The sequence below is a fragment of the Lineus longissimus genome, chromosome 18 (genome assembly GCF_910592395.1).
Source record: "Lineus longissimus chromosome 18, tnLinLong1.2, whole genome shotgun sequence".
In the NCBI taxonomy this organism is placed as follows: domain Eukaryota; kingdom Metazoa; phylum Nemertea; class Pilidiophora; order Heteronemertea; family Lineidae; genus Lineus; species Lineus longissimus.
Genome location: NC_088325.1, coordinates 7,258,172 through 7,271,695, shown reverse-complemented (window position 1 = coordinate 7,271,695; position 13,524 = coordinate 7,258,172). Strand labels below are relative to the sequence as shown.

General features: G+C 41.2%; 1 protein-coding gene across 2 annotated transcripts in view; it reads right to left on the bottom strand.

The window, feature by feature from the left end:
- The window catches only part of LOC135502413 (leucine-rich repeat neuronal protein 3-like), a 90,281-nt gene that overhangs the window by 5,307 nt on the left and 71,450 nt on the right, over positions 1-13,524 (bottom strand). The gene's annotated exons all lie outside the window — the stretch shown is intronic.

The following is a 13,524-nucleotide window of genomic DNA, read 5'->3' as shown; positions in this document are numbered from 1 at the left end:
TGCAACTACCTTTCTCAACCGGTATTACTGCGAAAACTATGGCAAGCCGTTTGCTTCAAAAAGTCGAAATGATTTTTTTCCTAGTCGAAATGATTTTTTTCAAGTCAAGAAAAAAAATTTGAAATAAAATTTTTTTTTCAAGTCGAGATATTTATTTTTCTTCTCATTTAACTTATTGAAGTTAAATCAATTAATAAAAATTTCACTGCGAGAAAAAAATGATTATAAAAATTAAAATAGTGTTTGTAAAATATAATAATGATACATAATAAATACCGAAATAGTGTCGAAAGTAAAAATTTCATACTCGAGTAAAAATTTCATACTCGAGAAAATAATCAGTCGAGCGCTACAAAAATAAAGTCGAACATTATGACGTCATCAGTTTTTGTGTACATTGCGCGCGCCGCCTAATTCAACACCTGGCCAGCCGCGATCAGGCCCGTGTGTCGTGTTATTCTGCAAACCCTCTATCGCGTGCAATACCTGATCGTTAGTGCTGTGCATAGCGCCAAGACCCCCGCAAAATCTTCTGCCAAAACGGAACCGGTGTAATGTTTTTGAGTGTTTCTGTTTTTGAGTGTTTCCCCTCATTGTTTGGGAACGCTCAAAAATAGATTGACAAGTTTTTCTGTGTATCCCCCCTATTGAAAAGTCGTGGTCTCTCTAGCTGCCTATTGTTTGGAAACACTGACACATGGGGAACAACCACAGATGTTACACCGGCACCGAAGAGATCGCATGCACGTATATACAGCGCACTCAGAATTCCTAGAATGTCATCTAGTAGCCTGGAACAGTTCTCTAGTTTGTTTTGATCTAATGATTGTCTGGCCCTTTCAGATCGCCGGACCATAGCGGGACACTGACGCAGACACTCGGCAATGTCAACAACATCGCCTCCCGCTATCTTGCATACTGTATAGACTGGTCCCCTGCTATGTATATATGTGGGCATTAGAATGCGAAGTCAGCAAGAGAACGGCTGGGGACGAGTCTACATACTGTACACGAAAAGTGATGACGTCATAATGTTCGACTTATTTTTTCTGTCTCGAATGTGTTTTTTTTTTGTTGAATAGGAAATTTGTCATTTACAATAAATTTTTATCGACTTGAAAAAAAATTTAAAAGAATTAGAAAAATAATTAACTGATAAGTTGTATATAAAAAAATTAATGAAAAAAACTTTTTTTTTTACTTAAAAAAAAAAAATGTATATATATTTAAAAAGTCGACTTAAAAAAAAACAAACTTGTAGAATTGAAAAAAAATGTGTAAACTTGAAAATACTAATCTCAACTTTTTGAAGAAATTTCTTGACTTGAAATATTTTTTCTTGACTTGAAAAAAAAATCTCGACTTGAAAAAAATCATCTCGACTTTTTGAAGCAAACGGCTTGCCATAGAAAACGACCAGTTGACCGCTTGCAATACCGATGGACTGAAAGCAAAGATATCGGTAATTCGTAGTTCAAAGTAGAAATAAAGAAGGTCAGTTTCTTCCCACTTGTCTCTCAGCATGTTTTCAGTGTGCATGATGGAGATGGCCGCCGGGTAGAAAGGCCTCTGATAGACATCATAATTCATAGGTAATGGAGAAGGAAGTCGGCTATGAAAGAATCCTGACTCCCATGGTGCTATGCTTCCTTTAAATGTGCAGTTGAATTTTTAGTTACAGGCCGCTAATCCCAAGGTCCGCTAGTCCGAAGGCCGACTAGTCCGAAGGCCTGCTAGTCCGAAGGCTCGCTAGTCCGAAAATGAGAAAAGGCCCGCTAGTCAGAAAATGAAAAAAGGGCTGCTAGTAGCCCGGAAATGAAAAAAACCCCAAAGGAAACCTGAATGTTAGGTTCTATTACGCTAAGCCAGCTCTTTTCACCATAAAATTATCATCAGAGTCATTTGAAAATAATTATACTTCTTTCAAATGACGGTATGTGTGATGTTTGCCAACCTGAAGCAGCGACTCTAATACACAATTATTTCGAAACATTATTCGTATTTAGGAGTTTTGACAACAAATATGAGGAAGGGACATTTTTGTTATAATAATGGCGCTTTGTCAGTGTCGCGAAATTTGTCATGGGTCACCCTGTACTTTCTTTATAACGATTAAAATGGATGCCGTGTTGATTCCCCGACCCTCGGTACAGCACATAACCGCAAACAGCATTAAGACTCCTCACGTGGACATTGAAACAGCTCGTCTGGCTTCTGTAATCCGTGATTTCATGTACTTTAGGGAAGAAACCCAGGAGAAGCCAGGCAGACGACTGATATTTTACACCTATTATTCGCGACTGAGTCAATTTTCCATCTGGTATAGTTCAATAAATGATGCATAACAATTTATTTCTGTAATCTTGGATATGTCACTGGACCTTTCAAGTTGCTTCGTATCATATACATGTAGATGTGAATGTTGATTAATTGTTCCTCTCGAGATGAGAAATGTATTTTGGATGTTTCTGCACTTGCACCTGCACGTGGACATGCACATGTATATATATATACATATAAGACAGGGAAGAAGAGAGGATAACACCTTTATCATGATAATCGCTTATTCTTGTAAGCTACTAGGCTTTTTTATTTCAAAAATTCAAAAAGGAAGTCCACTTGTATTTCAAGCCTTTGTCCGAAACTTTTCCTCCCAAATCGAAGTGTGTTTTTTGTGTTTTTATACGCACTATTTCTGTAGCGTGTGGAAATGGGAGTATGATTCGGTTCGTTTGTGCATACGATGATTTGACGCGAGGTGAGTTTTGGCACTTAAACTTTTTATTGATGGGCTCAAAAGAGGAATACATATTCACCTTAGTGATATCAACAGGGACTAGAAAATGTCGAGGAAATCGTGATATTGATGGCATTTCGTCGACGAGCATTCTTACTGCGTTCAGTCGTGTGTATCATGAATGCAATACACATGCAATTGACGCCTATACCGTTGGAGGAAAAAGGCTTGAATATCATGTCTTCTTTGGAGAATGAGTCGGCTTCACGTCACGAGACTCGGTCACACTTATACACTTTATATACAGAATTTCTTTTTTGGCGGATATTGTTTTACAATAACTCTACTTTTAAACTCTAAAATCGCTCCTTGTTTTTCTGGTCAAGTAACAAATTAGACTGACTATGGGCCTACAGATATAAGGCATAGTTATATGTGTTGGATGTTGTCTTTAATCGCCTTGCCTAAAATACTGCTTAACTTTATTATTTTTATACAAACTTCGCACACTTGTTGGAAGTATATATCCTCATCATTTCTGAATAAGTTTAAGAATGTTACCCTAATTTTATCCGTCAACAGGAGGCTTATTTGCTGACCATTGGCATTTTCGGCGGGAATGGCCCTATAGCAGCCTTATGCGACCTATCAGTCAAGAAGTTTCTGGGTCCGTGGTTAAATGCTCACTGTACTGTGGTAACAAGAATGAAAAGCAATGCTCTCCTCTGGCTTCTTTGAAAACTGTAACAAAGATTAATAAGGTTACCATTGTTTCGGTCAGTAATTGGCATATTGGGATACCGCGGAAACAAAGTTAATATCGAATAGAACGCAAAATAGTAATGATACCTAATAGCGTTCTATTATCACCCGTACGGACCATTAAAGATATGGGTAAATGACAGAGCAAGGAGGCAATAAAATACGCCAGGCGGTTTACGTCAGTTGGTTAGCAAAATGCCTCGAAAGGTTTATGGGCCATCACAAAAACTAGTAAAACCATTCGAGTAGGATTTCCGAGTTAGTAGCAGATCACACAAAATCATCGAAAACCTATAGGTTTTATCAATTGCGTCGGCAAACAACAACATAAACTAGAACTGAGAATTCACAGGCTCTGAATTCATGACTCCAGGGAGACTGGTGTGGGCGAACTGGTATGAGTTTGTCTTGATAGTGGCAACTGAAAGCAAAAGATGCCAACTGCGCCACGGGGAATTGGTGGTGGCACATGATAGATTGAGAAATTTGAGCTGCTGGTCATAATGGAAAGTCTATAAATATCCATCAAACTTTGTGATTTCAGTTTTCTTATTCTGTTCTAGATTATTCATTAGGTCTAGCCTAGTTGTCGGCAGAGTCACAGACAGTCACATACAGTCGATCGGGTCATTATTCATATACACCCAATGGAATATTTTCTGGTGCTTCATTAAATAATCTTCGCTGGGTGAATATAAAATCTGGCATTGGCAGCTCTGGTAATAATGGGAATTTCCCATCTGTTTTGAGGTCTGAACAGCCGGGGTGATGACGTCAGTTTGGCCATTTTCCTTACAGCACGCCCTCCCGCTCTTATAAAACTTACTGACATGGTGTGAAGTGGGAGGGCACACAATGGGAACCAAACCGCCTCAATGTTATCAGTTTCTATTTATGGAATTCAGCCGGCGCGATTTATGTGCACAGCAAAAGTCGATTAAAGGCCTGTTTCCGCCAAAACCGCTGCGACCGACGGAGCGATCATCGCGACGATTTTGTCGATTTACAGTTCCCACCGAATACGGGAAATCTCGCGAGTAATCGCAACGAGACATCCGAAGTGTTTTTGCAAATGACTGACATGCAAGAAACAGACGTTGAATTAGATGAGATTTTGGCCTTGTATCTTCATACCAGGACAAGAAATCTAAAGAGGCAGCATGGAATATGGGTTCATGATATATTCCAGAAGAGAAAGAAATACGGGGAGTATCATCAGCTTGTGAGAGAACTTTATTCGTACGAAGACAAGTTTCACCAGTATTTCCGTATGAGTACACGTCAGTTTGGAGAGATCCTGAACTTGATAGAGGAAGACTTGATGAAAGAAGATACGAACTATCGAGAAGCTATAACACCGAAAGAAAGACTAGCCATTTGTCTGAAGTGAGTAAAAAAACTTCAAAATATTCCTATTCATGAAGTTTATTTAACCTCTATAGCTACATTGATGCAGTTGATTCAAAGTCTGTTCACACTAGGGCTACTAATGAATTTTGGATCGGTATAACGAACATTCTGATTGGTACCCGTGCGGCTAATCGCATTAAAATCAGTCTGAAAGAGATTTCCAGCGATGATCGGAGCGGCTGACGCAATTTGACTGAATCGCACTGTGCTGGTGGAAACTGTTATTGGGTAATCCATGAAAATGATCCTCTGCGACCGTCGCAACGACAAACGGATCGCAAATCGCTGCGATAACCGCGTTCGGTGGAAACAGCCCTTAACTCAGCTAATTTCCATGGATATTACCCAGGAATATTTTCAAGGCGAGAGAAACATCTGATTCAAGTACTGAGCTAATTAGATTTCATGTCCATGCCGAAGATTGTCCTAAAACGGGTTAGTTCCATACCTGGCAATTGGCAATTTGCAATGTATATCAAATGTGGAAGTTGCCTAAGCTGCAGGCCAGATTCCAGACATGCTTCAGGGGACTTCAGGTAATTTTACTATTGAAGATAGATTACCATGTCTACTATGTCTACACTACAACATTGAGATAGTAGTGATGTGTCACACCGAAGAGCTCATGTTGAACTAGAAAATATGGAGCGGCTCCTGTGCTTGTAAATCGGGGTAGCCTCAGAGAAAGCTTTTCACATTTCCCTAATAAAAAGTGCTTCCACCTGTTAAGTGGCGATTCCTCCTCGGTAATAAGATACGTGTACTAGCAATGCATCGTGAGAAAATCAGGGGGTGTTTCACCACTCCTTGATTGCCCCAGGATGCTAGGGATGCGGAACAGCTCATGAGGGACTCTACAGCATTTTTCATCATTCTCCGGCTTGAGGGAAATAAAGACTCCCTGGGCAACCCTTCGCGCCAGGTCTCACTAGCCAGTGGTGATCAGGTCTGGTTTGTACCCTGGCCTGGCCTCCGCACCGGCTAGTGAGACCTTAGTGATCAAGTGGATAAATTTCCGTTATAGAGTATCACTTCTTATTTGATTCCATACCCTTCGTCACCCAATGGCAACCACCCAAAAGCCATTTTAATGGCCACCGGGAGTATCAGTACACCAGTGGGGGCTACTGGAAGTCAATGTGCCCACATCTGACTGTGACTTTTGACAGTTTTGACAGAAAATCACCTTTGTTCAAGACTCATCCGTCGCGCAAAACGCAAACAACTTATGCGTCAGGGGCGGCGACACCGGCTGTTAATGAAGTGGTGTTATTTTCATGAAACTACAGTATATCCACTTCTATTTTTGCAGCTTGAAGGATATCATGTGTGCATTAAGGTGTCACTAGCCAGTGGTGATCAGGTCCGGATTGTACCCACACAAAAAACTAGTTCTTCAATTTCGAGTGATTACCATTTAAACTGATGGGCCTACTGTATCCCTATTGCTACTCGTTTGAGGAAAATACCAGTTGGCTTCTGTGCACTTACGCGGTGAGCAGGCCCCGCATGCTTTTTATAGCTCAACAGGATGTTGACATAGACTGGTTCCTGTGAGATTGCACATGTTCTCAAGGTAACATTTCGAGGGCAAAAAACGCAAAAAGCCGCAACGACAGCCTATATATTTATATAAAAGATTGAAATAGTTGTCATTTGGCTTTCTCAAGGTGATGAGTAGAAGTGTATGAATTTTTTTGTTCACAATCCTTGTTAATCTCGAAGTTACAAGGCATAAAGGTGAAATGTTTCAAATTTGTGTTGACCTACAGGATGTCTCATGCTGCATCAGTCTATGCATGACTGTATGTCGAGACATTGAAACTTGGCCCGATGTAGTCTACTAGTGACAAGCTATTCATAAATGTATAGGTTTGTGTGAGAGTGGGATACTTCCAGGTCTACAACCGCTGGAACAGGGGTATGGATGAAATGACGTCGCGTTATTTTTGGAGGCAGGTAGGCCTGGCCTCCGCACCGGCTAGTGAAACCTCAGCCTAATTAGGTTTTCGTTTTTCTCAAAAAACGAAAACCTATTGCTTTGCTTGTGTTTTTCTTTCTTTATTTCTTTCTTTCTTTCTTTCTTTTTCTACGGATTTTTGTGCAGAGCAAATCTCAGAGATGGTGATAGCTGTAGATGTGGAACTTATTTCATATGATAGGCCCAAGTCTGAAGTTGATCCTCCTTGCCATAATTACGAAATTCATTGAGGGGGTCGGCCGCTAGGGGGCGCTAAGCGAAAATCTAATAATGGCTTTTTCTCCATAATGCGCACTCCGATTTGAACGAAACTACTTTCAACTGATGCAGAATCTTGTTGCGCATAAAATATATAGGGTGGCGACCCAAAATTTGTCAACAGTTTTGACGATAGATGGCGCTGACTGAAAAAAGGGGGCAAACACCAAAATGGTAAAATATCGGCACTGCGAGCCTTTGAGTTTATTCTAGTGGCATAGAACAATGCCTCCCTATGATGCCCAGGGAATATATAGGTTTTGGTTGCGATCGGATATTCAATATGGCCTCCAGACCAGCCATCTTGTTTTTCTTACAAGAGCTATAACTTCCGAATGCAAACTCCGAATTGAATCAGATTAATTTCATCTGATGCAGAATCTCATTACCCACCAGATGTTACCGACGAAGTCACGTTATAGTTACAGGTTTTGATAATAGGTGGCATTTAATGCATTTTTTTACTTTTTTTCACTAACCGCCCTCTATCGTCGAAACCGTTGACAAAATCGGGGTGATGTGTCTCCTGATGTTTTGTGCGTATTAGAGTTCCGCTTCGGATAAAGAAAGTTTCATGCAAATCGGGGTTGGCGTAAGGGAGAAAATGCAATTTTAGCATGAAACAATATATATTAAGTGGCAACGCAAAATTTGTCAGTAGTTTTGACGATAGATGGCGCTGACTGAAAAAGCGACAAACACCAAAAGGGTAAAATAACGGCACTGCGAGCGTTTGTGGAGCTTACTCCTTTTAACGCCAGGTGGCGTTTGGTTTCGGCGAATGGTAGATCCTGAGCAAGCCTAGATACCTACCCTTCTAGCCCTAGCGGTGGGTTCTGAAACCAAACAAATGACGCGAATCACATTGGGTCTTACTAATTTGCGACCCTATTCGACACTCTAAGACAACTTTCCACAACAGTTTTTTATTGCAACGGGTAATCTTTATTAATTTTTTAATAATCTACAAACTGGATTTTAATAAATTGTATACATTTTGTGGCATTTATTGATAGTTTAGATAGTGATTTGAATCGAGAGCCATGTTGTCGGTTACTGTCGCAATTTAGTAGGCTGTCATTAACAATTCGCCATTTTGCATTCGACATTCGATTTCGACTGGGTCGGTAGGTAATTAAGTTTTTTCTCGAAAGAAATCAGCAATTGTGGAAGTGCAAAGAGGCACAGGCTTCTGATTTTACTTTTGTAGTATTGACCAGCAAAGTTAACTTCGTCGCTTTTTTAGCGGTTACCCTAGGTTAGGTAGGTAAACCGCAGGCTGTCCAACGATGTCGCGTGGCCGGGCAGCGTCCGACAGCGTCTTCGTCACTCGTGCACGTGGTCGTGTGTGTGTGTGTGTTGTGGCGGCGTGCTGCGTGCATTGCACTGCACTGTGCGGGATCATACAGTCAAACCTACTCTATTAAACCAGAATTGATGAATGCACCAAGAACATCTTCTTCAAAATAAAAAGTCAACAAGTCAAATCGAAAGCATCAAGAGATTCATGGTTTTATTCATGAGATAATTATACATAAATACTGTGGGTATGTGACAGTTGCCTTTTTAGACGTAATACATTAGACGCATCATCCCAACTGTTCTTTGGCCAACTTTTTACTCTTAGCACAGTCAGAATTCACTCTGCTCATTCGAAATCCTGTTAATTGACCTCAAGCACAACAAAATGACGGTTTAAAGGGGCACTGCATTCAATCGCGAATCGGTTTCAGCACGACCACCATAGAGGGAGGCGCCTATCGGCTAGGAATGAAACTAAGAAACACGTTATCTAAATTGCCATTGTTACCTGTATTAAGTCTATTAAACTTTCTTCAGGAAAGCATAATATCCCATTAGAATGTTTGAAGAAGCTGTGTGGAAGCTTTGACGGCAATACATCACTGAACAAACTGCATTGCTGGGTATTTTAGATACGTTTCCTGTAGTTCCATCGTTTTACCGATGGGCACCTCCCTCTACGGTGGTCGTGCTGAAACCGATTCGCGATTGAATACAGTGCCCCTTTAAATGACATTTCATATTTTGACATGCAGACAAAACGCACGTGTTTACAACACTACGTAGATCGCTTTTTCTCCTATATGCTACATCCGATTGAAATGGGATTGGTTTCATCATGGAGGATGCAGAAATAAGAAGGCGCACAAAACATACTGGTCTGTGTCGCACTGAGCTCCGAAAGCCAAATTTATTGAGCAATAGCCCACTGGGTTCTGGTGTGAACATCAATCTCTCCATTCTCCTCTGACATGTTACATCATGTGACCTCCAGGTGCCAATACCAGTTTCCCCAAACGAAAACCGTCGATCTGGCTTTGCCAGTTCTAGTTTGGTCTCGTTATGGTGAGGATCGAGGCTGGTGCGGGTATATTAGAAAGTGGCTCTCATGGGACCTTAACAGTTTAAAGAGCAGTGGATCATGTTCGACTACATAGTTTTGTATTGTTGGTATGGGGCAGTTCCATGCACAATGACTCCGCGGACTCCGAGCATCAAGGTAGAGCTACATGTGGAGGACAGGATAGTCCAATAATGATGGATCCATTGCTTCCTCGTGATGCCAGCCGTTTCTTTCCGGAGAGTGACGTCTTTTTGGATGCGGTCGTCTACAGCCCAAAATGTGGCCAAAATGTATGTCCTAGATCCTGTGAATTCAGCAAATATGTCCAAGATCCAAAAAAATTGATTTTGTCATGTAAAACATCTAAAGAATAATAATGAATTATTATTATCAATAAACCCTGTTTTATAGCATTTCATTGCCATTGCCAATTGCCAAATGCCAATTGCCAGGTATTGAACTAACCCGCCTAAAACGGAGTGCATTTCTGAGCGTTCCTGAGGTCACGTGATTGTACAAGAAACTTAAGACTCAGCTGAATGACAACAAACTGGAGTCACAAATATGAGATACTAGCGGTAGACAGAGTCAAATATCGGCGACTTCGTAAAATGATCCTGCCCACCTGGTGCCTGCCTATACAGGGTGTATCAATAAAAAGCAACACGTGGCTCCACAATATGGCGGTCAATACCAATGCTTTCCGGTTTATAGCGTTGGCGATTGGAACCAATTTGATACGCCGGCAGAAAATTGTGCAGGCACCGCTGACGTGCCGGGTAGCATTTCATTAGCATTGGGGTCATATTGATTCATCCTGAGAAATTCAAGAGGGCCACAGAAGCAAACCTTAATCCCTGATTTCCTCAAGATGATTTTAAATGCGAGCTCTTGCAGTTACGTCGGCTGCACATTGGTGACTCTAAGAAGTACGGCAGTATCTAAAACCACATACCACATATACCCATATACCCGAAGATATTCCCATTTGGCAGAGTACCATTGAATGGAGAATTTGATTCCCAAGCTCTATAGGCCTACCTCTGCATATTTATTTCGTTCATCTATAATACATGCCATATTGAAGCATGGAGTTTTATGATTCGTGAGCGTTATATCTGTTTTCTCATATGCCGCATAGATTTAAATATGTTCAAAAAAACTGAGCAGCAGCGCCTTTTGTGTCCAACCTTAGATACGTCCAGTTATTACCATTGTTGGCCGTCGACTGTTCCCATTGTTGAAAGGGGGCTGGGGATCCACCTGTGGCAGAGACAGTAGATCGAGTCGGACTTGGCAGCGATGATCACCATTGACGACGCTTGGAGAATGGGGTTACACGAGAAAATATCCCGTGCATTCTCGTGCGATCCAGACTCTGACTGTTGAAAGACGTTTTCCACTTTGCATCATTTTCATTGTAGCCTTTGTTACGTCATAACTAAAGGAGGTTCCACGGTGACGTCACATCACGTGACCGTGAACCATATTATGGCTGTGCATGTGATGAACCACCATCAGAAAGATGGTGACGGCCGTTGTGTCCACATCGAAGCGATTAAAATCTACGTTGTTAGTTGTTTATTGTTTCAGCTCTGTAAGCCTCAAGCAATCAGATTCACTAAAAAGTTGTCGCAAAGCATTATGAGACGGTATCAGTTTTGTAAAAGTTAATATTGACGGGCAGTACTGTCAATTTCCCAAGCGGCCGTAAGTGGGATCGCCTAATGCAACTTACACTACACCATGTACACAACCCATCCCTATGTAGGCAAAATATTGGTCATCTTCATAGGGCTCAAAAGTTAAGAAAACGAGGGATCTAAGGGGATCTATGGTGGTGTCTGTCTCAGTAGTTCGTATTTTTGGGGGATCGAAAGGGTTGGGAAATTCCCTTTTTTGCTTCTATCAATAAGAACAACCGCATAATGTGAAGGTCACTCCATGTCAACATTTGGATATGCTGCGAAAATCTATTGGATAAATGTCGGAAAACTAATCACAGACTATAAATTTAGCATTACTGTAGAGAACATTTGTTAAAATCAATTATCTTGTAGTGGATCAAACTTTGGGGTATTAGTTCGTGATTGTTTATTTAGGTAGTTCATGTGATTTTATATCGATAAAAACGTGCAACACGTGTCTTTGTTTACACGGGAGCCGCCATTGTGAAAAAATGCTGTGACGTCACCGTGGGACCTCCTTTGGTCATAACGTTGGAATTTACGTCCGACTTGACGTATTCGCGTCACGAGATATTTTTTGTCAAAAAACCATAATCGTAATTTTCTTGATATTTCTGGGGATGTGTGGTATATGATAAACACAAAACTGCACTCGTGACTAATCCTCGTCATCCAGATCACACTCGTTGATTTTTCTCCGGCCTGAGAGCTGAAAACTCGGTCTCGAGCTTTCTGGCCGGAGAAAATCATCTCGTGCGATCTGGTGACTCTGATCAGTCACTCGTGCAGTTTTCTTAGCACAATAAAACTGCAGTGAATCATTGTGTAGGAAGTCTACATCAAAACGTACGTTTCTCAAAAAGAAACAATTGCTTTGAAAAGACAACTTGGGTGCCGGCTAAACACAATCGCACCATTATCATCAACAGTCCGGAAAAAAGTTTTTCTGAGGTAGGGATTTTTCGGCCCCATATTGTCTCGCACAGGATTTGTATTGATTCTCCAGGGTGATCCAATGTTCACTAGAAAGTCACAGCTTACCCCAAATGCCAATTCTAAATTATCCAAATTCAAAGTGGCAAATTATTCTATCAGGAAAGCGGTAATAAGTATTCGACATTCTGTATAAAAAAATGTCGCCCGAAATAGCCGAGATTTAACAATGCACTCTGCATGTACTGTATATAATTATCTAAAAATAGCTTATCACTGCATGTCAGGATGACACAAAATCCTTGTTGCAGTTCTTTGATCGCCGCAATCCAACTGCATGACTGTCATACTGGGATAAGGGAGATGGTTTAGCCTAGAATAAAAAACCATTAGTCTGCAAAACGATGCACTGACATGCCGCAGGGTGGCGAAATAATACCACAAAAGAGATGGCATGCTAAGCGTGACGCTATCGAATTCATGGCATATTCGGCAGGAATAGATATGATTGCTCCTTAAAAAACTTTAGTCCACACGACAAATGCTGCAATTTGGGCTGTAGACAGTGACAGCCTTTGTATGGCATGCATAGACATGCGAACTAATCGTATAAAGACAGGATTCTCATGACATCTTTGTCTCATTTATAAGTCTAATAACCTTTGATCAGGACGACTCCGCCAAATAATGGCAAGCTCTGCACAAACTTTAAGGCAGAGGTGTCTGCTCTCACTACAGGAGCCCAACACCTGCCCGAGTTCGAAGCTAAGTGTGACAATGACGAATTCCATGTTTCACGGGACAAAACCCACTGTCTAAGAACTCGGACAATATCATCGACACACTCAAGGTCAATCTCATGAAACTCTCCCGGAACGGCAGAGTCGGGATTCAATAGATCCCTGCCCATTTTGACAGAGTTGATATATGGAAGCCAACAACATCAAGAAGAATCCAAGAAGAATACCTCTTACAGGGAAGTAAAGACGCTCGACAGGCCAACAGAAACACCTGGCAAGAGAGAAGAAGCGACATTGGATGCAACAATCTCCTAGACATGACATGGACAGAAAAGAGGCGACCACCGTCTTTTATTTTTGGACAGGCCACTGAAGACTTAAAGCCCACCTCAAGAGGATGAAAATGGCGGAGTCCGGAAGTTGTCAGTGCAACACATCCGATCAGACGCCAGAGCATGCGAGAGAAGAAGAAGAAGAAGATAAGAAGAAGCAGGCTAAAAATATCGTGCTGAGTCGGACCTGATATCCATCGGCTCAAGACTAACTTGAGGTGGTTATCAAAAAGGTGGAGAGTGGGTTACCTGATATAGAATGCTTTTCGCGGATGCACAAGCCTTGTATCAAAAATATGTAAGGCTCATATATTTTTG